General features: G+C 39.8%; 1 protein-coding gene across 1 annotated transcript in view; it reads left to right on the forward strand.

Moving 5' to 3' along the window:
• The window catches only part of LOC308340231 (phosphatidylinositol 3,4,5-trisphosphate 3-phosphatase TPTE2-like), a gene marked incomplete at both ends in the record, with an annotated part of 171,615 nt that overhangs the window by 18,342 nt on the left and 129,712 nt on the right, over positions 1 to 23,561 (forward strand). The gene's annotated exons all lie outside the window — the stretch shown is intronic.

Genomic DNA, 23,561 nt, shown 5'->3' on the forward strand with positions numbered 1-23,561 from the left:
AAGTGAAATAAATGCCACCACCAACGGCATATATATTTTGGGATTAGGGACAGATAAAGAACTTAAATTATGTAAGAGAAAAATAAAAAAACAGAAAAAAAAGAACTTAAATTACTTAAACCTTGATGCTTACTGTTTTTACAATTTTAAGATATCAGTCACCACCATATGAAATCTTATTCCTTTAAAAAAATTTTAATTCCAGTATAAGTAACATACAGAATTATATTAGTTTCAAATGTACAATGGGGATTCAGCAATTTTATACATTGCTCAATATTTGTCACCGTAAGTGTGCTCTTAGTCCTCTTTCATCTGTTTCACCCATCCCCCCCACCCCGGGTAACCTAGTAAAGAGTCTTTTGTTTTTCTGACTTTTTGAGGAACCTCCATACTATCTTCCAGAGTGGCTGTACTAGCTTGCATTCTCACCAACAGTGAGAATTTCTCCACATCCTTGTGGAGAAACTATAAAACACTGATGAAAGAAATGGATGCATTTCTCCACATCCTTGCTAATGTTTGTTGTTTTCTGACTTGTTAATTTTAGCCATTCTGACTGGTGTGAGGTGGTATCTCATTGTGGTTTTGATTTTTATTTCCCTGATATCCAGTGATGTTGAGTACTGTTTTCATGTCCATCTACAAAGGAATGGATAAAGAAGATGTAGTAGATATATACAGTGGAATATTACTCAGCCATCAACAAATGAAATCTTCCATTTGCAATGACATTGATGGGACTAGAGGGTATTATGCTGAGCAAAATAAGTCAATCAGAGAAAGACAATGATGATTTCATGCATATGTGGAATTTAAGAAACAAAACAGATTATAGGTGAAGGGAGGGAAGAATAAGATGAAATCAGAGAGGGAGACAGACCATAAGAAACTCTTAACTATAGGGAACAAACTGAGGGTTGCTGGAGGGGATGTGGGTGAGGGGATGGGGTAACTGAGTGATGGGCATTAAGGAGGGCACGTGATATAATGAGCACCGGGTGTTACATGCAACTGATGAACCACTGAACTCTAGCTAATGTTAACTGAATTTAAATAGAATTTTTTAAAAAGTTTGGGTTCTATTAAGGAGGGCATATATTGCATGGAGCACTGGATATTATACATGAACAATGAATCATGGAACACTACATCAAAAACCGATGGTGAACTGTATGGTGACATATAACATAATGAAATTTAAAAAATAAAAAAGTTTGGGTTTTTTGTTTCTTTTTCTTTGTTTTGTTTTTTCAGTTCTACATATGAGTGAAATTATATGGTATTTGTCTTTCTCTGACTTATTTCACTTAACATTATACTCTCTAGATCCATCCAGGTTGCAAATGTCAAAATTTCACTATTTTCTATGACTAATATTCATTGGTGAGTGTGTGTATATGTGTGTCTACATATATACATGCATACCACATCTTCTTTATCCATTCATCTATCAATGGGCAGTTCAGTTTTAGCCATTCTGAGAAGTGTGAGATGATATCTCATTGTAGTTTTGATTTGCATTTCCCTGATGATGAGTGATGTTGAGCATCTTTTCATATGCCTGTTGGCCATCTGGATATCTTCTTTGGAGAAATGTCTGTTCATGACTTCTGCCCATTTTTTAATTGGATTATTTGGTTTTTGGTGTTGGGCTGTAGAAGTTCTTTATACATTTTGGATACTAATGCTTTATTGGATATGTCACTTGCAAATATTTTCTCCCATTCAGTGGTTGTCTTTTAGTTTTGGTTGTTTCCTTTGCTGTGCAGAAACTTTTTATTTTGATGTAGACCCAACAGTTTATTTTTGCTTTTGTTTCCCTTGCCTCAAGAGAACATATCTAGAAAGATTTTGCTACAGCTAACGTAAAAAATTACTGCCTGTACCCTTTTTATTATTTTAGATCTCACATTCAGGTCCTTTATCCATTTTGAGTTTATTTTTGTGTATGGAGTAAGAAATTGATCCAGTTTCATTCTTTTGCAGCTAATTGTCAAGTTTTCCAAACACCATTTCTTGAAGAGACTATTCTTTTCCCCTTCCATATTCTTGCCGCCTTGTTGAAGATTAATTTGACTATATAATCATGAGTTTATATCTGGCCTCTCTGATCTATGTGTCTATTTTTATGCCAGTACTGTACTCTTTTGATTACTATAGCTTTGTGGTTTATCTTCAAATCCGGGATTGTGATACCTCCAGTTTTATTCTTTTTCAAGGTTGCTTTGGCTATATGTGGGTATTTTGTGGTCCACATGAATTTTAAGATTCTTTGTTCTAGTTCTGTGAAAAACACTGGTAATTTCATAGGAATTGCATTGAGTTTGTAGGTTGCTTTGGGTATTATTTTAACAGTATTCTCCCAACCCCTGAGCATGGAATATTTTTCCATTTGTGTAATCTTCCATTTCTTTTACCAGTGTTTTATAGTTTCCAGAATATAGGTCTTCTGTCTCCTTAGTTAAGTATTTCTAACTACTTTTTTGGTGCTATTGCAAATGGGACTGTTTTCTTTATCTTTTTGCTACTTCATTATTAGTGTACAGAAATACAGTGGATTTCTGTATATTGATTTTGTGTCCTGCAAACTTAATGACGTTATATATCAATTCTTGTGGTTTCTTGTTGGAAATTTTAGGGTTTCTATATATAGTATCATGTCATCTGCAAATAACAACAGTTTAACTTCTTCCTTGTGATTCCTTATGAGTTAGGATGCTTTTATTTCTTTTTCTTGTCTAATTACAGTGGCTAGGACTTCAGTACTCTGTTGAAAAAGTGGTAAGAACTTCATTGTCTTGTTCTTGATCTTAGGGGAAAACTGTTTTTTATCATTGAGTATGATGTTAGCTATGGGTTTTTCATATATGGTTTCTATTATATTGAAGTATGTTCCCCCTAAACCTACTTTGTTGAGGGTTTTAATCATGAATGGGTGTTGTACTTTGTCAAATGCTTTTTCTGCATATATGGAAATAATCCATATGGTTTTTATTCTTTCTCTTGTATATCACATTGATTTGCAAATATTGGACTGCTTTTGCAGACCTAGAGGAAACAACATTGATTGAGATGAATAATTTTATTAATGTATTGTTGCATTCAGTTTGCTAATATTTTGTTTAGGGTTTTTGCATCTGTGTTCATCAGAGATATTGGCCTGTAGTTCTTCTTCTTCTTCTTTTTTTTTTTGTGGTCTCTTTATCTGGTTTTGGTATCATGGATGGCCTTCTAAAATGAATTTGAAAGCTTTTCTTCCCTTCTTTTTTTGGAATAGTTTAAGGAGAATAGTTATTAGTTCTTCTTTCATGTTTCATTGGAGTCACCTGTGAAGATATATGGTCCTGGACTTCTGTTTGTTGAAGGATTTTGATTATTGTGTCAGTTTCATTGCTGATAATTAGTCTATTCCAATTTTCTATTTATTTCTGATTCAGTTTTGGAAGATTATATGTTCTAAGAATAGATCCAATTTTTCTGGGTTGTCCAACTTGTAATTTTTCATAATATTAAAAATCCTTTGTATTTCTGTGGTATTTTTCATCTTTTATTTCCTATTTTGAGTCCTTTCTCTCTTTTTCTTTGTTTTTTTTTAATGAGTTAAACTAAAGGTTTATTGATTTTATTAATTTTGTTGATCTTTAAAAAAAAAAAAAAGAGCTCCAGGTTTCATTGATCTGTTTCATTTATTTTTAGTTTCTGTTTTGTTTATTTCTGTTCTAATCTTTATTACTTCCTTCCTTCTACTGGTTTGGGGTTGTGTTGTTTTTCCAGCTCCTTTAGATGTCAGGCTGGGTTGTTTGAGACTTTTCTTGCTTCTTGAGGTAGCCCTTTATTGCATCAAACTTCTCTCTTAGAACTGTTTTTGTTTCATCCCAAAGATTTTGGACCATTGTATTCTTGTTTTCATTTGTCTCCATGTTTTTTTGATGTCTTTTTTGATTTTTTTTTTTTGTTTGACCCATTCATTGTTTAGTAACGTGTTATTTAATCTCCATGTATTTGTGTTCTTTCCAGATTTCTTCTTGTGGTTGATCTCTAGTTTCATAGTGTTGTGGTCAGAAGAGATGCATGGTATGCGTTCAGTCCTTTTTAATTTGTTGAGACCTGTTTTATGGCCTAAACTATGATTGATTCTGGAGAATGTTGCATGTGCAATTGAGAAGAAGATGTATTCTGCTGTTTTAAGATGAAATATTCTGAATATATCTGTTAGATCCATCTGGTCCAATGTGTCATTTAAAGCCACTGTTTCCAGGGTGCCTGGGTGGCTGAGTCAGTTAAGTATCCAACTTCATTTTGGCTCAAGTCATGATCTCAGGTTGTGAGATTGAGCCCTGCATTGAACTCCATGTTCAGCATGGAGTCTGCTTGAGATTCTCTCTCTCCTTTTGTCCGACCCCCTTTTGTGCTCCATTTATATACATATATATGTTAAAAACAAAATAAAACCACTGTTTCCTTGTTGATTCCCTGTTGGGATGATCTGTCCTTCATGTAAGTGGATATACACACACACACACACATACATACATATATACATATATGTATACATACATACATGTATATATACATGCATACATATATATACACATACATACATACACACATACACATACACTGTTATTGTATTACTATGAATGATTACTATCAATTATTTTAAGTTTGTTATGAATAGCTTTGTGTATTTGGGTGCTCCCATGTTGGATGCATATATATTTGCAATTATTATAACTTCTTGTTGAATTGTTCCCTTTATGATTATTATATAGTGTCCTTCTTTGTCCCTTGTTACACTCCTTGTTTGAACATCTATTTTGTCTGGTATAAGTATTTCTATCCTAGCTTTGATTCCACTTCCATGTGTGTGATAGACGCTTTTGCATCCCTTTACTTTGAATCTGCATGTGTTTTTAGTTCTGACGTGTGTCTCTTACAGGCAGCAAATAAATGAGTCTTGCTTTTTTTTTTTTTAAATCCATTCCATCACCTACATCTTTTGACTGAAGCATTTAGTCTTTTTACGTTCAAAGTAATTATTGGTAGGTATGTACTTACTGCCATTTTGTTACTTGTTTTATGGTTGTTTTTATAGTTCCTCTGTTTCTTTTCCTCTTTTCTGTCATGGTTCGTTGGCTTTCTTTAGTGATATACTTGAATTCCTCTCTTTATTTTTTTACATATCTATTTCTTATTTTTGATTTGTGGCTCCATTAGGTTTACATATAATATCTTATGCATATAGCAGCCTATATTAAGTTGATGGTTGCTTAAATACTCAACTGTCAGAAAGGATGAATACCCAACTTTTACACAACATGGATGGGACTGGAGGACATTATGCTGAGTGAAATAAGTCGAGCAGAGAAAGTCAATTATCATATCATTTCAATTATTTGTGGAACATAAGGAATAGCATGGAGGACATTAAGAGAAAGAAGAGAAAAATGAAGGGGAGAAATCAGAGGGGGAGATGAATCATGAAAGACCATGGACTCTGGTAAACAACCTGAGAGTTTTAGAAGGGAGGGGGTGGGGGAATGGGTGAGCCTGGTGATGGGTGTTAAGGAGGGCAGGGATTGCATGGAGTACTGGGTGTTATACGTAAATAATGAATCATGAACACTGTATCAAAAACTAATGACTCTGAAAAACAACCTGAGGGTTTTGAAGGGGCAGGGGGTGGGAGGTTAGGGGAACCAGGTGGTGGGTATTAGGGAGGGCATGGATTACATGGAGCACTGGGTGTGGTGAAAAAACAATGAATGACGTACTGTGTGGTGACTAACATGGCATAATAAAATAAATTTGAACCCATTCTAAAAGCACTAAATTTTTACTCCTCCCCCCACATTTTAGATGGTGTCATACTTTACATCTTTTGTGAATCCCTTGACTGATTTTTATAGATTGAGTGTTACTGCTTTTGTGCTTCCTATTTTCTTACTCCTGCCTATGATCTCTTCTTTTCACTTAGAGTCAGCTTTAAATTTCTTGTAAGGTTGGTTTACTGATGATGAATTGGTTTAAGTTTTGTTTGTTTAGGGAAACTCTTGATTTCTCCTTCTGTCTGAATGATAACCTTGCTGGATAGAGTACTCTTGGTTGCAAGTTTTTTTCTTTCAGCACTTTGAATATATTGACCACTCCCTTCAACCTGCAAAATTTCTGCTGAAAAATCAGTTAATAGGTTTATGGGGTTTCTTTTGTATGTAACTGTTTACTTTTCTCTTTCTGCTTTAAAAATTCTCTCTTTAGGGCACCTGGGTGGCTCAGTTGGTTAAATGTCTGCCTTTGTCTCAGGTCATGATCTCAGGATCCTGGGACTGAGCACCACATAGGGCTCTCTGCTTAGAGGGGAGCCTGCTTCTCCCTCTCCCCCTGCCTGCTGCTCTGCTTGCTTGTGCGTGCACTCTCTCTCAAATAAATCTTTAAAAAAATTATCTCTTTATCACAATTTTTTTTGCCATCCTAATTACTATGTGCCTTGGTGTAGACCTCCTTGGGTTGATATTGTTTGGGTCTCTCTGCCTCCTGGATCCAGATTTCTGTTTCTTCCCCCAGGTTAGGGAAGTTTTCCACTTTATTTCTTCAAATAAATTTTCTGCCCCATTTTATCTCTCATCTTCTTGTGGAATCCCTATAATGTGAATCTTATTATGCTTGATGATGGCACTGAGTTCTCTTAATATATTCTCATTATTATTTTTTTTTCCTTTCTCATTTTCAGCTTGATTGCTTTGCATTACTTTGTCCTCTAGGTTACTGATTCATTTTTCTGCTTCTAGTACTCATTCCCTCCAATGTATTTTTAATCTCAGTTACTAAATTTTTCATTTTGATTGGTTCTTTTTAATGATTTCTTTCTCTCTGTTGAAGTTCCCACTCAAGTTCTACACTCTTTTCTCAAGTCCAATGAGTAGGTTTATGACCATTACTTTAAATTCTCTACCAAGCATGTTACTTATCTCCATTTTGTTAGGTCTCTTGCTGTGATTTTTGTCCTGTTTTTTTCATTTGGGACATATTCCTCTGTCTTTTCATTTGTCTAACTCTGTGTCTGTTTCCATGTGTTGGGAAAGTAGCTACATCTCCTGCTCTTGAAAGAAGAGTTCCAGTGGTGTGCTACAGTGCAGTCCCCTGTTCAACAGAACCTGGCACTTCAGGAGTTTCTTCTATGTGTGTTGTGTGTGTCCTCCTGTTGCAGCTGAGCTTTGCTTGCCTTCAGTCCAATCATTAGCAATGGCTCTCTTTGCCTATTATGGGCAGGGTTTGTTCCCTGTGTTTTAGTGGGCCAGTCTGGGGCCACCTCCAGCTTGAGTTGAGTCAGACTGTTTGCCATTTGTCACTGCAGGGCACTCTCACTTGTTGTGCCCTGAGAAGCTTTTGTTGGTGGGCAGGGCCTGCAGTTAGACCAGATGTTTGTCCCCTACTCACTGTTGGGTCTACAGTTGAACTGGTGTGTATGATTATTTTTCCCTTACGCCAGGGCATGGGTCACTTTGGAGTGGCACTGGCCCCTGTTAGGGATGCTGGCATACTGCTTGTGACACAGCTTTGGAAGATCTCCTGCTATGGGTCTCTCTGCTATGAGAGAGGGGTGCTTGGTCTACAGTGATCCAGTACGGAAAGAGACTTGCAGCCACTCATGGAAAACTCCTGCCCAGTCTGGGGTTGTAGGGACATGTCAGCAGGAGAACAGGGGTGCAGAATACACTGTTAGTAAGCTAAGTGGAGAGTGTGCTGCACCAGTTACCACAAGTATCTACATAACTTGGCTGAGAGGTTGGGGAGGGAAATGACACCTGCCAGCACTTTTGTTCTTGGAGATGTTTCCCAAAGTTTCCCTCCCCCTCCAGAACATGCTCTCAGATTAGTAAATTAATCTCCTTCCTTTGTACCCCAGGTGTTTTTCAAATTGTTGTGTCAATGTTCTATCTTGGGGAGCTGTTTGTTGTGCGTCTCTTTAAGAGCAGGTACTTAGTTTCATATTGTCCTCCAGCTCTCCCAGAGCTGAGCCCACTGATTTTTAAAGTTCCAGGCATTGAGTACCACTGATTGTAAGAACTAGTGAAGTTGCTCCCCTCCGGCTTTCAAAGCCCAATGTTATGGCAGTTTGTCTTCTCTGTGCTTGTTTCCCATGCCTGGGGTGCCTGGTGTGGGGTTTTCTGAGCTATTCTCTCTGTGTCCACCACATCCCTCACCCCTGTGGGGAGTTCTGTTGGTCCATTTAGTTCTTGACTGTGTCTCTGCCCTTCCTACCCTCTTTGATGTTGTCTCTTCTCTACATTTAGGAGTGTGGAGTCTGTTCTGCCACTCTTGGGTTATTTGGGGGGTTATCTATACTGATGTAGGTGTTATCTAGGTGTATCCATGGAATGAGGGGAGCACAGGATCCTCACATTCCACCATCTTGCCCAGCAGTCTAAAGCCTTATTTCTAATACAAAAAATGATATATCAGGTTCAATTTACCAATACATGAATTTTTAAAGATCAACCAGTTCATGAGCATAGAGTAATTACAATTGTTTGGACAAAAAAAGTAAATCTAGAATTACATGTGGTATCTGACCATGTACCTTTCTAATCCTTTAGCCCAAACCATTACGTATTAACATCAGAACCCTATGAGGAAGGCAGCCATGAAATGTGAAATTGAAAAGCATAAATATATATATATATATATATGTGTGTGTGTGTGTGTGTGTGTAAAGTAATAAGTACATATATACATATACATACTCTTATCAACATAAACACTTATACATTCATACACATGCACACACACAGCAATACAACAGGAAGAAATGAAGATTGAAATTTATGAAATTAACTCTCAGGAGCATCCAAAGCAGTACAGTAAAAAGCTGTTTCTAAGTCTTCTCACAATTACATCTGTAGGTAACTCTTTATCTTTTAAAGATTCACTTAAATAAAAGAGGAGCAAGTCATGAAAGGGATGCTTCTTCCTCTAAGTATGTTTGTTACTTAGTTAGTAGCAGGCAAATCCTTAAAATATCAGATTGCCTATATAGGAAACTCTACTGGGGTGGGCCAAGAAAGAACAGAATGGTATTTGAAATAAGGAGGAGTCAGCAATGGACAGAAAAATGGAGACCTCAGCAGAAAAGAATGGAGGTAATACACTGGTTGTGTCTATGACCCTCTGGAGTTCTGCTGCTGTATTAAGCTGATCCTCCAAACCCAAATCTGCCATCATACTGGAGGGAGCCTCTGTCTCAGGTTGTTAGTTGCTTGACCCTAAAACACCTCCATGAAGAGTAAGCAGGTGATGGAGGGAATCACCAATCACAAAATTAGTTGAGGTCAAAGAGATATGTATGTCTAAACCTACAAACTAAGGTTGAATTGAAATAAATTCCACCACCAAAAGTAGTTACACATTGGATTAGGTTAATAATGAACACTTCACCTAAATCTTGATGTGTTAACTACTCATGGATATAAGATAATCATTACTACCATATAAACCTCATTGCTAATAATAAACTGACACACCAAGTTCCAGGTTACTTATTTGCACTTGGATTTTTATTTTTTTATTTATTTTTTTTTTTTAAAGATTTTATTTATTTGACAGAGAGAGACACAGCGAGAGAGGGAACACAGCAGAGGGAGTGGGAGACGGAGAAGCAGGCTCCCTGCGGAGCAGTGAGCCGGATGTGGGGCTCAATCCCAGGACCCTGGGATCATGACCTGAGCCGAAGGCAGACGCTTAACGACTGAGCCACCCAGGCGCCCCTGCACTTGGATTTTTAAAAATCAGCCGGTTCATATCATAGACTGTTGTAACTATTTGAATGGAAAAAGTATATCTAGAATTACCCGATGTCTGACAATGTACCTTTTTGATTCTTTAGCCCTGCCCAGAGTGAGTGGACTTTGGAAACCTATGAGGAATCTACCAGTGAAATGTGAGATATGCATACATAAATTTAAAATGATATATATAATCTCAACACATACACGCATGAAACAATAAAGAGAGAGACTGAGATTTGTAAAAGTCACTCTCAGGAGTATCCGTGGCAATAGAGAGTCTTCAAAAGTGCTTCTGAGTCTTCTCTGTAGTGTATATATGTAACTGTCTTTTTTTTTTTTTTTAAGATTTAGTTGAATAAAAGAATTCATAAGACAAATGCTTTTCCCCTAAGTTTGTCTCCTTTAGTAGCAGCTAAACCCTTAGACGAAAGTAAGGAGAAGAGAGAAAGCCCTGAGAACCAGGAATTTAAATGGATAAGAGGGATGGGTGCCTCCAAACTGAAACTGAATTTGAAGTAGATTCTACCAGAAAAGGCTATTACACACTGGGAATAGGGTGACAGTATAGAACTTCTTATAAATTGATACATTATTTATGGGCCTAAATCATTGGCATCTTTTATATAAAGCCTCATTTCTAATAAAGAATGAACTACCTGGTTCATTTAGTTGATAAGTAAATAATTTTTAAAGATTGACTGGTTCATAAGTATAGAACAATTGTAGGTATTTAAATGGAAAAAAGTCAGTCTAACATTACATGTGGTGTCTATGTGCCTTTCTGATTCTTTAGCCCTGCCCAGAGTGAACTGACATTGGAAAACTATGAGGATTTCACCACTGGAATGTGAGCTATGCATGCATAAATTTAAAATGATATGTATAATCTCAATACATACACACATGGAACAGTAAAGAGAGAGACTGAGACTTGTAATAGTCACTCTTGAGCATCCATGGCAATAGAGTATCTTTAATACTGCTTCTAAGTTCTTGCTGTAGTATATGTAGGTAACTTTCTATCTTCTTCTTCTTCTTCTTTTTTTCTTAAGATTTAGTTGAAAAAGAGCGGAAGCCATAAGAGGGATGCTTCTTCGCTTGAGTACATTTGTCTCCCTTAGTAGCAGCCAAACCCTTAATGAAAGTAAGGAGAAGAGAGAAAGCCATGAGAACTAGGAATTTAAATGAATAAGAGGGATGGGTGCCTCCAAATTGAAATTGAATTTGAAAAAATTTCTACAAAAAAGGCTGTTACACATAGGGATTAGGATGACAGTATAGAACTTCTTATGGATTGATGGATTATTTATTTGTAGGCCTAACATAGTCATTAGCATCTTTTTATTTTATTTTTTCAGTGTTCCAATATTCATTGTTTATACACCACACCCAGTTCTCCATGCAATACATGGTCTCCTTAATGTCCACCACCAGGCTCACCTAACCCTCCACTCCCCTCCCGTCCAAAACCCTCTGTTTCTCAGAGTCCACAGTGTCTCATGCTTTGTCTCCCCCTCCTATTTCCCCCAATTCACTTTTCCTTTCCTTCTCCTAATGTCCTCCATATTATTCCTTATGTTCCACAACTAAGTGAAAACATATGATAATTGACTCTCTCTGCTTGACTTATTTCACTCAATATATTCTCCTCCAGTCCCATCCATGTTGATACAAAGGTTGGGTACTCATCCTTTCTGATGGAGGCATAATACTCCATTGTATATATGGATCATATCTTCTTTATCTATTCATCGGTTGAAGGGCATCTTGGCTCTTTCCACAGATTGGCAATTGGGGCCATGGTTGCTATGAACATTGGGGTACATAAGGGTCTTCTTTTCACTACATCTGTATCTTTGGGGTAGATACACAGTAGTGCAATTGCAGGGTGATAGCGTAACTCTATCATTACCATCTTAAATAAAGCCCCATTTGTAAAAAAAATGACCTACCAGGTTCATTTAGGTGGTATATACATGAATTTTTAAAGGTTGACCAGATCATATGTATACAGCAGTTGTAGCTATTTAAATAGAAAAAAGTCAGTCTAGAATTAAATATGGTGTCTGACTATGTGCCTCTTTGTTCTTTAGAACTGCCCTGACTGGGGGCACCTGGGTGGCTCAGTGGGTTAAAGCCTCTGCCTTCGGCTCAGGTCATGATCCCAGAGTCCTGGGATCGAGCCCCACATCGGGCTCTCTGCTCAGCGGGGAGCCTGCTTCTCCCTCTCTCTCTGCCTGCCTCTCTGCCTACTTGTGATCTCTGTCTGTCAAATAAATAAATAAAATCTTTAAAAAAAAAAAAAAAAAAAAAAGAACTGCCCTGACTGAATTGAAATCGGATGGCTATGAAGTCACCAGTAAAATGTGAGCTAAGTGAATAAAGATAAATATATATCTATATGGACATGTTTGAAAATATTTATATATTAAAACAGACCCACAAAGACACACACAAACATAAGTACAATGAGAGGAAGGGATGAAGTTGCCAATGCATTCCTAGGAACACCCATGACAATACAATGTCTTTGACTCTGAATCTTTTCAATGTAGCACCTATAGGCAACTGTTTATCCTTTTTGGCTCCAGTTGGGTTAAAGGAGGACAGGTCATAGGAGGATCCTTCTTCCTCCTAGTGACTACCAACCAAAACCTTTCAGAGATTTCCGGAATGCCTGTGTACGAGACTTCCTTGATTGGGTGAAGAAGGGACAGAATGCTATTTAAGACAGGAGGAGGTAGCAGTAGGCAGGGGGCAGAGGAGCCATCAGCAGAAAGAAAGGAGCTAATCAAACCTGGATCCTTCACCCTCCAGAGCTTTGCCACCATGTGAAGCCACTGTCCCAAAGCCACAGTCACGTGGAGGGAGCCCCTGTTTCAGACCTGCCAGTTACTTGACACCATCTGAGGGCAGGGAAGGCAGGCATGGGAGGTGAAAGGCGGTGAAGGAGGGACTGGAGAAGCAGGAAGTTAGATGGGGAAGAAGGAGGTATACCTGCAAATTGAGGGTGAATTTGAGATCAGTTCCACCATAATAGGCTGTTCCACACTGGCCAGGCTCAGTAGTTAAGATCTGTACTTGATCCTTGAATCATCTGTGTTTTTGCTAGGTCCATAACACTTACTACAAACACGTAAGTCTTCATTTCTAGGGCAAATGAGAGATTAGGTTTCAAATAATTGATTTGCATGTGAACTTTCTAAGTGTCAGTGAGTTTATAAGTTCAACTTAAGAAAGTAAGTCTGGAAGTCATGTGATGTCTTACCGTGTCTGTTTTTAATCCTTTAGCCCTGGCCAGAGTGAATGGACAGCCCCATCCACTGAAGGACTCTTCAAAGTAGTGTGAGCTATGATGAATACATACATAAATATGTATCTCTACACACACAAAACACACACACACACACACAGACACACACACACACACATACACATACACACTGAGATTTGGGATGTTTGCTCTCAGGATCACACATGGGCATACAGACTTCCCGCAATACCGTTTGTAACATCTTCTCATGGTAAGCCTCTCTATGTAATATTCTTGGTCTTTTGAACGGAGGTGGAAAAAGGATGAACAGGCTCTAGAGAGAGTCTTTTTGATTCCTGGTTTTGTTCATATTTGTCCACCCTTGACTATTGTGGATGAGATTCTACTAGAATGGGCAAGGGAGGAGGAAAATTTATTTGGAGGAAGGAGGAGTCAGCAGAAAGGATGCAGCTGATGGATCCTGGATCTGTCCCTCACGCTCCAGAGCTCTGCCCCCATGTGAGGCTGGTGCTCTAAACCTGCCACCAAACTGGAAGGAGCCTCTGCCTCAGGTCTTTAGCCACTGACTCTGCCTGAGGGGCAGGAAAGGCAACCAGGAAGCAGGAAGAGTAAGCAGGTGATGAAGGGAATTGAGAGTCATGAAATGAGTTGGGGTCAAAGAGATCTGTACCTCTAAACTGCAGCTGAATTTGAAATAAATTCTACCAGAAAAGGCTGTTACACACTGGGATTAGGGTGACAGTATAGAACTTCTTATAGATTGACACATTATTTATTTGTAGGCCTAACATAGTCCTTAGCCTCTTAAATGAAGCCTCATTTCTAATAAAAAGTGACCTACCAGGTTAAATTAGATGATATATGCATGAATTTTTAAAGATTGACCAGTTCATACGTAGAGAGCAGTTGCAGCTATTTAAATGGGGTGGGGGGAGTCAGTCTAGCATTACAGGTGGTGTCTGACTATGTGCCTCTTTAATCCTTTAGCACTTCCGTGCCTGAATTGAAGTCAGATGGCTATGAAGTCACCAGTAAAATGTGAGCTAAGTGAATAAAGATAAATATATATCTATATGGACATGTTTGAAAATATTTATATATTAAAACAGACCCACAAAGACACACACAAACATAAGTACAATGAGAGGAAGGGATGAAGTTGCCAGTGCATTCCTAGGAACACCCATGACAATACAATGTCTTTGACTCCTTCTGAATCTTTTCAATGTAGCACCTATAGGCAACTGTTTATCCTTTTTGGCTCCAGTTGGGTTAAAGGAGGACAGGTCATAGGAGGATCCTTCTTCCTCCTAGTGACTACCAACCAAAACCTTTCAGAGATTTCCGGAATGCCTGTGTACGAGACTTCCTTGATTGGGTGAAGAAGGGACAGAATGCTATTTAAGACAGGAGGAGGTAGCAGTAGGCAGGGGGCAGAGGAGCCATCAGCAGAAAGAAAGGAGCTAATCAAACCTGGATCCTTCACCCTCCAGAGCTTTGCCACCATGTGAAGCCACTGTCCCAAAGCCACAGTCACGTGGAGGGAGCCCCTGTTTCAGACCTGCCAGTTACTTGACACCATCTGAGGGCAGGGAAGGCAGGCATGGGAGGTGAAAGGCGGTGAAGGAGGGACTGGAGAAGCAGGAAGTTAGATGGGGAAGAAGGAGGTATACCTGCAAATTGAGGGTGAATTTGAGATCAGTTCCACCATAATAGGCTGTTCCACACTGGCCAGGCTCAGTAGTTAAGATCTGTACTTGATCCTTGAATCATCTGTGTTTTTGCTAGGTCCATAACACTTACTACAAACACGTAAGTCTTCATTTCTAGGGCAAATGAGAGATTAGGTTTCAAATAATTGATTTGCATGTGAACTTTCTAAGTGTCAGTGAGTTTATAAGTTCAACTTAAGAAAGTAAGTCTGGAAGTCATGTGATGTCTTACCGTGTCTGTTTTTAATCCTTTAGCCCTGGCCAGAGTGAATGGACAGCCCCATCCACTGAAGGACTCTTCGAAGTAGTGTGAGCTATGATGAATACATACATAAATATGTATCTCTACACACACAAATACACACACACACACACACACACACACTGAGATTTGGGATGTTTGCTCTCAGGATCACACATGGGCATACAGACTTCCCGCAATACCGTTTGTAACATCTTCTCATGGTAAGCCTCTCTATGTAATATTCTTGGTCTTTTGAACGGAGGTGGAAAAAGGATGAACAGACTCTAGAGAGAGTCTTTTTGATTCCTGGTTTTGTTCATATTTGTCTACCCTTGACTATTGAGATTCTACTAGAATGGGCAAGGGAGGAGGAAAATTTATTTGGAGGAAGGAGGAGTCAGCAGAAAGGATGCAGCTGATGGATCCTGGATCTGTCCCTCACGCTCCAGAGCTCTGCCCCCATGTGAGGCTGGTGCTCTAAACCTGCCACCAAACTGGAAGGAGCCTCTGCCTCAGGTCTTTAGCCACTGACCCTGCCTGAGGGGCAGGAAAGGCAACCAGGAAGCAGGAAGAGTAAGCAGGTGATGAAGGGAATTGAGAGTCATGAAATGAGTTGGGGTCAAAGAGATCTGTACCTCTAAACTGCAGCTGAATTTGAAATAAATTCTACCAGAAAAGGCTGTTACACACTGGGATTAGGGTGACAGTATAGAACTTCTTATAGATTGACACATTATTTATTTGTAGGCCTAACATAGTCCTTAGCCTCTTAAATGAAGCCTCATTTCTAATAAAAAGTGACCTACCAGGTTAAATTAGATGATATATGCATGAATTTTTAAAGATTGACCAGTTCATACGTAGAGAGCAGTTGCAGCTATTTAAATGGGGGGGGGAGTCAGTCTAGCATTACAGGTGGTGTCTGACTATGTGCCTCTCTAATCCTTTAGCACTTCCGTGCCTGAATTGAAGTCAGATGGCTATGAAGTCACCAGTAAAATGTGAGCTAAGTGAATAAAGATAAATATATATCTATATGGACATGTTTGAAAATATTTATATATTAAAACAGACCCACAAAGACACACACAAACATAAGTACAATGAGAGGAAGGGATGAAGTTGCCAGTGCATTCCTAGGAACACCCATGACAATACAATGTCTTTGACTCCTTCTGAATCTTTTCAATGTAGCACCTATAGGCAACTGTTTATCCTTTTTGGCTCCAGTTGGGTTAAAGGAGGACAGGTCATAGGAGGATCCTTCTTCCTCCTAGTGACTACCAACCAAAACCTTTCAGAGATTTCCGGAATGCCTGTGTACGAGACTTCCTTGATTGGGTGAAGAAGGGACAGAATGCTATTTAAGACAGGAGGAGGTAGCAGTAGGCAGGGGGCAGAGGAGCCATCAGCAGAAAGAAAGGAGCTAATCAAACCTGGATCCTTCACCCTCCAGAGCTTTGCCACCATGTGAAGCCACTGTCCCAAAGCCACAGTCACGTGGAGGGAGCCCCTGTTTCAGACCTGCCAGTTACTTGACACCATCTGAGGGCAGGGAAGGCAGGCATGGGAGGTGAAAGGCGGTGAAGGAGGGACTGGAGAAGCAGGAAGTTAGATGGGGAAGAAGGAGGTATACCTGCAAATTGAGGGTGAATTTGAGATCAGTTCCACCATAATAGGCTGTTCCACACTGGCCAGGCTCAGTAGTTAAGATCTGTACTTGATCCTTGAATCATCTGTGTTTTTGCTAGGTCCATAACACTTACTACAAACACGTAAGTCTTCATTTCTAGGGCAAATGAGAGATTAGGTTTCAAATAATTGATTTGCATGTGAACTTTCTAAGTGTCAGTGAGTTTATAAGTTCAACTTAAGAAAGTAAGTCTGGAAGTCATGTGATGTCTTACCGTGTCTGTTTTTAATCCTTTAGCCCTGGCCAGAGTGAATGGACAGCCCCATCCACTGAAGGACTCTTCGAAGTAGTGTGAGCTATGATGAATACATACATAAATATGTATCTCTACACACACAAAACACACACACACACACACACACACACACACACACACATACACACTGAGATTTGGGATGTTTGCTCTCAGGATCACACATGGGCATACAGACTTCCCGCAATACCGTTTGTAACATCTTCTCATGGTAAGCCTCTCTATGTAATATTCTTGGTCTTTTGAACGGAGGTGGAAAAAGGATGAACAGGCTCTAGAGAGAGTCTTTTTGATTCCTGGTTTTGTTCATATTTGTCCACCCTTGACTATTGTGGATGAGATTCTACTAGAATGGGCAAGGGAGGAGGAAAATTTATTTGGAGGAAGGAGGAGTCAGCAGAAAGGATGCAGCTGATGGATCCTGGATCTGTCCCTCACGCTCCAGAGCTCTGCCCCCATGTGAGGCTGGTGCTCTAAACCTGCCACCAAACTGGAAGGAGCCTCTGCCTCAGGTCTTTAGCCACTGACTCTGCCTGAGGGGCAGGAAAGGCAACCAGGAAGCAGGAAGAGTAAGCAGGTGATGAAGGGAATTGAGAGTCATGAAATGAGTTGGGGTCAAAGAGATCTGTACCTCTAAACTGCAGCTGAATTTGAAATAAATTCTACCAGAAAAGGCTGTTACACACTGGGATTAGGGTGACAGTATAGAACTTCTTATAGATTGACACATTATTTATTTGTAGGCCTAACATAGTCCTTAGCCTCTTAAATGAAGCCTCATTTCTAATAAAAAGTGACCTACCTAGGACTTCTAATACTATGTTGAACAAGAGTGGTGAGAGTGGGCATCCTTGTCGTGTTCCTGATCTCAATGGGAAGGCTGCAAGCTTTTTCCCATTGAGGATGATATTTGCTGTGGGTTTTTCATAGATAGATTTGATGAAGTTCAGGAATGTTCCCTCTATCCCTATACTTTGAAGCGTTTTAATCAGGAACGGATGCTGGATTTTGTCAAAAGCTTTTTCTGCATCAATGGAGAGGATCATGTGGTTCTTCTCTCTTCTCTTATTGATTTGTTCTATCACATTGATTGATTTGCGAATGTTGAACCATCCTTGTAACCCAGGGATGAATCCTACCTGGTCATGGTGGATAATCTTTTTAATGTGCTGTTGGATCCTGTTTGCTAGGATCTTGTTGAGAATCTTAGCATCCATATTCATCAGTGATATCGGTCTGAAATTCTCCTTTTTGGTAGGGTCTTTGCCTGGTTTGGGGATCAGGGTGATGCTGGCTTCATAAAAAGAGTCTGGAAGTTTTCCTTCTGCTTCAATTTTTTGAAACAGCTTCAGGAGAATAGGTATTATTTCTTCTTTGAAAGTTTGATAGAATTCCCCAGGGAATCCGTCAGGTCCTGGGCTCTTGTTTTTTGGGAGGTTTTTGATCACTGCTTCAATCTCGTTACTAGATATCGGTCTATTCAGGTTGTCAATTTCTTCCTGGTTCAATTTTGGGAGTTTATAGTTTTCCAGGAATGCATCCATTTCATCTAGGTTGCTTAGCTTATTGGCATATAACTGTTGATAATAGCTTCTGATGATTGTTTCTACTTCCTTGGTGTTAGTTGTGATCTCTCCCTTTTCATTCATAATTTTATTAATTTGGGCTTTCTCTCTTTTCTTTTGGATTAGTGTGGCCAATGGTTTATCGATCTTATTGATTCTTTCAAAAAACCAGCTTCTAGTTTCGTTGATACGTTCTACTGTATCTCTGGTTTCTACCTCGTTGATCTCTGCTCTAATCTTGATTATTTCCCTTCTTACGTGTGGAGTTGGTTTGATTTGTTGTTGATTCTCCAGTTCTTTAAGGTGTAGAGACAGCTGGTGTATTCTGGATTTTTCAATTTTTTTGAGGGAGGCTTGGATGGCTATGAATTTCCCCCTTAGGACCGCCTTTGCTGTATCCCATAGGTTTTGGAGTGAAGTGTCTTCGTTCTCATTGGTTTCCATAAATTGTTTAAGTTCTTCTTTGATCTCCTGGTTGATCCAAGCATTCTTAAGCAAGGTGGTCTTTAGCTTCCAGGTATTTGAGTTCCTTCTGAACTTTTCCTTGTGATTGAGCTCCAGTTTCAAAGCATTGTGATCTGAGAATATGCAGGGAATAATCTCAGTCTTTTGGTATCGGTTGAGCCCTGATTTGTGACCCAGTATGTGGTCTATTCTGGAGAAGGTTCCATGTGCACTTGAGAAGAATGAGTATTCTGTTGTTTTAGGGTGGAATGTTCTGTATATATCTATGAGGTCCATCTGGTCCAATGTGTCATTCAATGCTCTTATTTCTTTATTGATTTTCTGCTTCGATGATCTGTCTATTTCTGAGAGAGGCGTGAAAACAGACACATGGACCAGTGGAACAGAGTAGAGAGCCCAGATATGGACCCTCAACTCTATGGTCAAATAATCTTTGACAAAACAGGAAAAAATATCCAGTGGAAAAAAGACAGTCTCTTCAATAAATGGTGCTGGGAAAACTGGACAGCTATATGTAGAAGAATGAAACTTGACCATTCTCTTACACCGTACACAAAGATAAACTCGAAATGGATAAAAGACCTCAACGTGAGACAGGAATCCATCAGAATCCTCGAGGAGAACATAGGGAGTAACCTCTTTGATATCAGCCATAGCAACTTCTTTCAAGATATGTCTCCAAAGGCGAAGGAAATAAAGGCAAAGATGAACTTCTGGGACTTCATCAAGATAAAAAGCTTCTGCACAGCAAAAGAAACAGTCATCAAAACAAAGAGGCAACCCACGGAATGGGAGAAAATATTTGCAAATGACAGTACAGATAAAAGGTTGATATCCAGGATCTATAAAGAACTCCTCAAACTCAACACACACAAAACAGATAATCATATCAAAAAATGGGCAGAAGATATGAACAGACACTTCTCCAATGAAGACATACAAATGGCTACCAGACACATGAAAAAATGTTCATCATCACTAGCCATCAGGGAGATTCAAATCAAAACCACATTGAGATACCACCTTACACCAGTTAGAATGGCCAAAATTAGCAAGACAGGAAACAACGTGTGTTGGAGAGGATGTGGAGAAAGGGGAACCCTCTTACACTGTTGGTGGGAATGCAAACTGGTGCAGCCACTTTGGAGAACAGTGTGGAGATTCCTCAGGAAATTAAAAATAGATCTTCCCTATGACCCTGCAATTGCACTGCTGGGGATTTACCCCAAAGATACAGATGTAGTGAAAAGAAGGGCCATCTGTACCCCAATGTTTATAGCAGCAATGGCCACGGTCGCCAAACTGTGGAAAGAACCAAGATGCCCTTCAACGGATGAATGGATAAGGAAGATGTGGTCCATATACACTATGGAGTATTATGCCTCCATCAGAAAGGACGAATACCCAACTTTTGTAGCAACATGGACAGGACTGGAAGAGATTATGTTGAGTGAAATAAGTCAAGCAGAGAAAGTCAAGTATCATATGGTTTCACTTATTGGTGGAGCATGACAAATAATATAGAGGACAAGGGTAGATGGAGAGGAGAAGGGAGTTGAGGGAAATTGGAAGGGGAGGTGAACCATGAGAGACTATGGACTCTGAAAAACAACCTGAGGGTTTTGAAGGGGCGGGGTGGGAGGGTGGGGGAACCAGGTGGTGGGTATTAGGGAGGGCACAGATTGCATGGAGCACTGGGTGTGGTGAAAAAACAATGAATACTGTTACGCTGAAAATAAATAAAAAATTAAAAAAAAAAAAAAAAAAAAAGTGACCTACCAGGTTAAATTAGATGATATATGCATGAATTTTTAAAGATTGACCAGTTCATACGTAGAGAGCAGTTGCAGCTATTTAAATGGGGTGGGGGGAGTCAGTCTAGCATTACAGGTGGTGTCTGACTATGTGCCTCTTTAATCCTTTAGCACTTCCGTGCCTGAATTGAAGTCAGATGGCTATGAAGTCACCAGTAAAATGTGAGCTAAGTGAATAAAGATAAATATATATCTATATGGACATGTTTGAAAATATTTATATATTAAAACAGACCCACAAAGACACACACAAACATAAGTACAATGAGAGGAAGGGATGAAGTTGCCAGTGCATTCCTAGGAACACCCATGACAATACAATGTCTTTGACTCCTTCTGAATCTTTTCAATGTAGCACCTATAGGCAACTGTTTATCCTTTTTGGCTCCAGTTGGGTTAAAGGAGGACAGGTCATAGGAGGATCCTTCTTCCTCCTAGTGACTACCAACCAAAACCTTTCAGAGATTTCCGGAATGCCTGTGTACGAGACTTCCTTGATTGGGTGAAGAAGGGACAGAATGCTATTTAAGACAGGAGGAGGTAGCAGTAGGCAGGGGGCAGAGGAGCCATCAGCAGAAAGAAAGGAGCTAATCAAACCTGGATCCTTCACCCTCCAGAGCTTTGCCACCATGTGAAGCCACTGTCCCAAAGCCACAGTCACGTGGAGGGAGCCCCTGTTTCAGACCTGCCAGTTACTTGACACCATCTGAGGGCAGGGAAGGCAGGCATGGGAGGTGAAAGGCGGTGAAGGAGGGACTGGAGAAGCAGGAAGTTAGATGGGGAAGAAGGAGGTATACCTGCAAATTGAGGGTGAATTTGAGATCAGTTCCACCATAATAGGCTGTTCCACACTGGCCAGGCTCAGTAGTTAAGATCTGTACTTGATCCTTGAATCATCTGTGTTTTTGCTAGGTCCATAACACTTACTACAAACACGTAAGTCTTCATTTCTAGGGCAAATGAGAGATTAGGTTTCAAATAATTGATTTGCATGTGAACTTTCTAAGTGTCAGTGAGTTTATAAGTTCAACTTAAGAAAGTAAGTCTGGAAGTCATGTGATGTCTTACCGTGTCTGTTTTTAATCCTTTAGCCCTGGCCAGAGTGAATGGACAGCCCCATCCACTGAAGGACTCTTCGAAGTAGTGTGAGCTATGATGAATACATACATAAATATGTATCTCTACACACACAAAACACACACACACACACACACACACACACACACACACACACACATACACACTGAGATTTGGGATGTTTGCTCTCAGGATCACACATGGGCATACAGACTTCCCGCAATACCGTTTGTAACATCTTCTCATGGTAAGCCTCTCTATGTAATATTCTTGGTCTTTTGAACGGAGGTGGAAAAAGGATGAACAGGCTCTAGAGAGAGTCTTTTTGATTCCTGGTTTTGTTCATATTTGTCCACCCTTGACTATTGTGGATGAGATTCTACTAGAATGGGCAAGGGAGGAGGAAAATTTATTTGGAGGAAGGAGGAGTCAGCAGAAAGGATGCAGCTGATGGATCCTGGATCTGTCCCTCACGCTCCAGAGCTCTGCCCCCATGTGAGGCTGGTGCTCTAAACCTGCCACCAAACTGGAAGGAGCCTCTGCCTCAGGTCTTTAGCCACTGACTCTGCCTGAGGGGCAGGAAAGGCAACCAGGAAGCAGGAAGAGTAAGCAGGTGATGAAGGGAATTGAGAGTCATGAAATGAGTTGGGGTCAAAGAGATCTGTACCTCTAAACTGCAGCTGAATTTGAAATAAATTCTACCAGAAAAGGCTGTTACACACTGGGATTAGGGTGACAGTATAGAACTTCTTATAGATTGACACATTATTTATTTGTAGGCCTAACATAGTCCTTAGCCTCTTAAATGAAGCCTCATTTCTAATAAAAAGTGACCTACCAGGTTAAATTAGATGATATATGCATGAATTTTTAAAGATTGACCAGTTCATACGTAGAGAGCAGTTGCAGCTATTTAAATGGGGTGGGGGGAGTCAGTCTAGCATTACAGGTGGTGTCTGACTATGTGCCTCTTTAATCCTTTAGCACTTCCGTGCCTGAATTGAAGTCAGATGGCTATGAAGTCACCAGTAAAATGTGAGCTAAGTGAATAAAGATAAATATATATCTATATGGACATGTTTGAAAATATTTATATATTAAAACAGACCCACAAAGACACACACAAACATAAGTACAATGAGAGGAAGGGATGAAGTTGCCAGTGCATTCCTAGGAACACCCATGACAATACAATGTCTTTGACTCCTTCTGAATCTTTTCAATGTAGCACCTATAGGCAACTGTTTATCCTTTTTGGCTCCAGTTGGGTTAAAGGAGGACAGGTCATAGGAGGATCCTTCTTCCTCCTAGTGACTACCAACCAAAACCTTTCAGAGATTTCCGGAATGCCTGTGTACGAGACTTCCTTGATTGGGTGAAGAAGGGACAGAATGCTATTTAAGACAGGAGGAGGTAGCAGTAGGCAGGGGGCAGAGGAGCCATCAGCAGAAAGAAAGGAGCTAATCAAACCTGGATCCTTCACCCTCCAGAGCTTTGCCACCATGTGAAGCCACTGTCCCAAAGCCACAGTCACGTGGAGGGAGCCCCTGTTTCAGACCTGCCAGTTACTTGACACCATCTGAGGGCAGGGAAGGCAGGCATGGGAGGTGAAAGGCGGTGAAGGAGGGACTGGAGAAGCAGGAAGTTAGATGGGGAAGAAGGAGGTATACCTGCAA

The sequence above is a fragment of the Martes martes genome, assembly GCF_963455335.1.
Source record: "Martes martes genome assembly, chromosome: 3".
Taxonomy (NCBI): Eukaryota; Metazoa; Chordata; class Mammalia; order Carnivora; family Mustelidae; genus Martes; species Martes martes.